The sequence below is a fragment of the Bufo gargarizans genome, chromosome 3 (assembly GCF_014858855.1).
Source record: "Bufo gargarizans isolate SCDJY-AF-19 chromosome 3, ASM1485885v1, whole genome shotgun sequence".
Classification (NCBI taxonomy): domain Eukaryota; kingdom Metazoa; phylum Chordata; class Amphibia; order Anura; family Bufonidae; genus Bufo; species Bufo gargarizans.
Genome location: NC_058082.1, coordinates 426,815,096 through 426,819,757, shown reverse-complemented (window position 1 = coordinate 426,819,757; position 4,662 = coordinate 426,815,096). Strand labels below are relative to the sequence as shown.

Sequence of the window (4,662 nt, the reverse complement as noted above, 5' to 3'; positions counted from 1 at the left end):
AATAACTCAAGTATGAACTCAACCTTACAGGTAGATGTTAGCGCCAAGAAGAAGCACACTCCTTTTACACCGTGGACAGGGTGTCAGCAGTAAGTTTGTGTTGTAATCACTAATTATTAAAGATAAAAAGAAAATCGTTTATTTCACAAACAGGACACAAATTACAACACATAAGGGGCATAACCACAAGATTTAAAAGATAAACTGAAAAAAAAAAGTAGTAAGTAGTAAGCACTGCAAGGACCATGTCTAAGACAAGACGTCCGGGGGGTCCCGAACATTGTGAACAAGGTCTGAGATGAGAGTCGTCCATGTGTCCATGTGTTCAATACTGGATGTTATTGATGGCCAGCTCCGTCTTTAATATTGATTGGACCCAGGGCAAGAATTTACTTGGGCCCCCTGGATCCTGCCTTCCCACACCCTAGCATGCAATCACGCCCTCCACCACAACACACACACACACACACACACAAAAAATTTAATCCACACACCTCGTAGAGTAGTAAACTGTAATAATGATGAGTGGCCACTAGAGGTGTTCCTTGGCAGTAATGTAAATACTGCCTTTTTTTCTGAAAAGGCAGTGTTTACATTAAAAAGCTTGCAGAGACATGCTATAGACACCAGAACTACTACCTTTAGCTGTTGTGGTTCTGGTGACTATAGTGTCCCTTAATATAGAGAAAAAATAAAATAAACAGCACAAACGTATCAAATAAAATGGCTGTATCATTATTCTAAAAATGAAAAAAGCACAACTTCTGACACAAATATGTTATATAATATATATATTTTGCAGATAACTTTTATTTTCTTTTTTTTTTTTTTTTTTTACAATGTGCAGATAGTACTGTACTACTAACCCCTCCATCCACCCCTACATACAGGGTAATACAGCACCACATACCTCCTACATCCAGTGATGTCTCTTTGATGTAAATGTTCTCTTTCCTCATCTTCTCCTTTCAGACCAGAGCACCATTTTTCAACCATTTCTCATCTCTGAAGTTTGACAAACAAAATCTTAGTTCACTTCTTTTCCATCATGCTCCCATCTTCTGGACAAATCATCCTACCACCCCTAATACTGTGCCACTGTGCTGCCCAATACTATACTGCAGAAACAGATAAACCCCCTGATAATAGTAGTACCATGCAGATAGTGCCCTTCAATAATTATTGGCACACAGTGCCCTAAAATAACTGCACCCAGCAAATAGTGTCCCTGACACTAATAGTGTAAACCTAATGTCCCCTAAAATAATTGTGATAAGTTGATACTGTGCCAAGGTGCCCCCACAGTAATAGTGCTCCCAAAAGTCCCACCAATAGGAATAATTCTCTGCTAGAGCACACATGATTGTAATAGTGCTCCTACAGTGCCCCCAACATGTCCCCACTGTGCCCGAGAAGTAATAATGCTCCCATAGTGCCCATATTAGTAATCATGTTCCCCATAGACCCCCAGTAGTAATAAAGCCAATCATAATGCCCTGCCAGTAGTAATAATTCTCCTTATAATGTGCCAGTGCAAAAAATACCCCCTTTTAATGCCCCCAGTTGAGCTAATGTCCCCATAGTGCCCCCATAATGTGCCAGTATAAACTAATGTCCCTATATAGTGCCCCCAGTAAATGCCCTTATAGTGCTCCTCTCCCCCCTTCTTCCTAGTGCCCCCCATAATGTCCCAGTATAAAACACCCCATATATAGTGCCCTCTTCCCCATAGTTCCCACCCCAATATAAAATGCCCCTATATAATGCCACCCATATAAAACACCCCTTCTTTGTGGCCTCAGTAGAAGCCCCCATAGTGTTCCTCTCCCCCCTTTCCCCCATATAAAACACCCCTTCTTTGTGGCCTCTGTGGATGCCCACATAGTGCCCCCAATAATGTGTCAGTAAGAAGTGCCACCATAGTGCCACCCAATAATGTGTAAGTAAAAAGTGCCACCAATAATGTGCCAGTAAGAAGTGCCCCCATAGATGCCCCCACAGTGCCCCAATAATGTGCCAGTAAGATGTGCCCCCATAGATGTCCCCACAGTGCCCCCAATAATGTGCCAGTAAAATGTGCCCCCATAGATGACCACCAATAATGTGCCAGTAACAAATGCCCCCATAGATGCCCCCAATCATGTGCCAGTAACAAGTACCCCATAGATGCCCCCCAATCATGTGCCAGTAACAAGTACCCTCATAGATGCCCCCCAATTATGTTCCAGTAACCAGTACCCCATAGATGCCCCACAATCATGTGCCAGTAACAAGTGCACCATAGATGCCCGCAGTCATGGGCCACTAAAAATTGCCCTCATAGATGCCCCCCAATCATGTGCCATTAAGTAGTACCATATAAAAAAATAAACACTTATACTTACCTCCATCAGGCTGGCAGCTATGCGATGCAGGCCTTTTCTGGCCTGTGTCCCACGCTGTACGGCTCAGGCAGCGCGATGATGTCATTGCTCCACCTGCACTGGCCTCTGATAGGCTGCATTCTCTGTATCGCTGTCCTGAGAATGGCGATACAGATGACTATGGAGATTAGCGCTTTCACAATAGAAGCACTCATCTCCCTGTGACCCCCACTTGACACCAGGACCGCAGTGGGGCTCAAGAGGCAGATGCCTTGGGCCCCCCAGGAGCAACTGGGCCCAGGGCAGCTGCCCCTTTTGCCCCGCGTTAAAGACGGCCCTGTCCGTGATAAATCCCAACACTCGGATTAGGTAGTCCTTACTGAGGAACTTCCTTCACAATGCGCTGATGTCACAGATGTCGTCACCTTAACGAGATGGGTTGCTGATAAGTGGATTCTAAAGTGTCTGAAGAAATGAGAGTAAAGACATTGGAATAAATTACCCACTTCCTCCAATGTGACCTCGTCCTTTGTTTTATGAATATCATTTCATAAAGTCTTGAAGTCAACTGCGTGGCTGGCATAAGAAATGTCCATAACAGAGAAAACAAGCTCTGTGGCCGACACTGATCCAGACAGATCATACCCGGTCCACATCGTTGCTAATCACGTAAGGTCCTGAGAACTGATCACCAGCTTACCGAAACAACAGTCAAAGTTTATTTGGAACCATGTCCCTACGAAAGCCGCGAGCGCCTCAGAGCCATTATACAGGAAGAGTGGGAGGCAAGTAAATGTCTCTGGTAACACCTCCAACAGATCATCCTCTGTGTACGTCCTGCAGAACCAACCTGTCCACACAATCTGGTCCTCTGTGCTTGCCTTGGTGAGTGGAGGCTTGGATGAAATCTGTATGAGCACAGCCAGTGGATCACTGTCCTTTCCTTTGAGTCCAGGTAAACAGGGAAATTTGGCTTTTAGGTTCAGCTCTGAGCCCACTTTAATGGCAAGTCCCTTCTGCTTCTCGGCAGCTATGTGGTCAGACAGGTGCTTGGAATACTCTTTCAGTCTGGTGTATGAGAAATTATACATTGGTGTCATGCTGTACAGAGTCCATTGTTTTTGAAGGAGCAAAGCAGCATGTGCCGGATGAAGAGTTTCCTCCAAGGGGGTGCACTGCGGGATTTTTCTTTTAGTCAAGCTTCGCAATGCAGACTGTCGACAGGCAGAGGTCAAGCTTCCGGGAAGATACTTTGAGCTGTGAAAATGACTGCTCCTTCGTGGCGATGACCTACTTCTGGGGGTTAACACCCCATCGGTAGGTGTTTGCATATTCTTGCGATAAATGATGTTCCAATTCACTGACTGTAAACAGAGAACTTGACAGACAAATGTATCAAACTCTGCCGCCATCTTTCTAGGTGCCATGTCTCCAGTCCCCTGACTAGCCAGATTTACCAGCATCTGTTCCAGGACATGAAACAGTGGAATGACTGTTCATCCTGTGGTCCTGGCGACTGACAAATAACGTGGCGTTCTGAAAGACCCTGAGCAAACGGCAGGTGTCACGAATGAGCTGCCACTGGCTGACATCGAAGTTATACAGGGGAGTACTCCTGTACGCTTGGATCATCAAGAAATTGTTTATGGCCTTTCTCTGTCCGTATAGTCGGTCCAACATATGGAGGGTAGAATTTCAATGGGTGGGAACATCTCATGTCAGCCTATGTTGGGGGATGCCATCTGCCGCTGCAGCTCAAGGAGGGTGTGCTTTGTGGTGTACGAGTGGCTGAAGTGCATGCAAAGTTTTCTGGCTATTTATAGAATGTCTTGCAGATGGGTGGAAGACTTCAGGAACTGCTTGCCAACCAGATTGAACACGTGTGCCATGCAGAGCGCATGGCTCAGCCCTCCGCGACACTGCCGTGCACTGCACATGTGGTATGCTGGAGGAGCACTGTGAATTGCCCCTGCAGTGGAGACTGAGGACACGGTGGAGGATGAGGAGGTAGAGGCGTACATTGTCGCAGGACCAATGCCGTGAGAACGTGAAGGCGGAAGCCGCGTCACCTGGCCAAGTTGCTGGTGTGGCTGGGCAGGAACCACATTTACCCAGTGGACTGTAAAATACATATATTGTCCTTGACCATAGTTACAGCTATAAACCAATTTTCCCCATAAAGGCTGTTTCACAAAATAATTTCACCAATGAATGGCTAATCAACGTAATTCGGCTCATACAGAAGAAAGTCTACAATCACAGATCAATTTTTCTGTATTCTTTTTCCTATTAATACACC

General features: G+C 45.6%; 1 pseudogene; it reads right to left on the bottom strand.

Annotated features, from left to right (window-relative positions):
- Window positions 1-325: 325 nt before the first annotated feature.
- LOC122933442 lies at window positions 326-3,694 on the bottom strand (annotated as a pseudogene).
- Window positions 3,695-4,662: the final 968 nt, after the last annotated feature.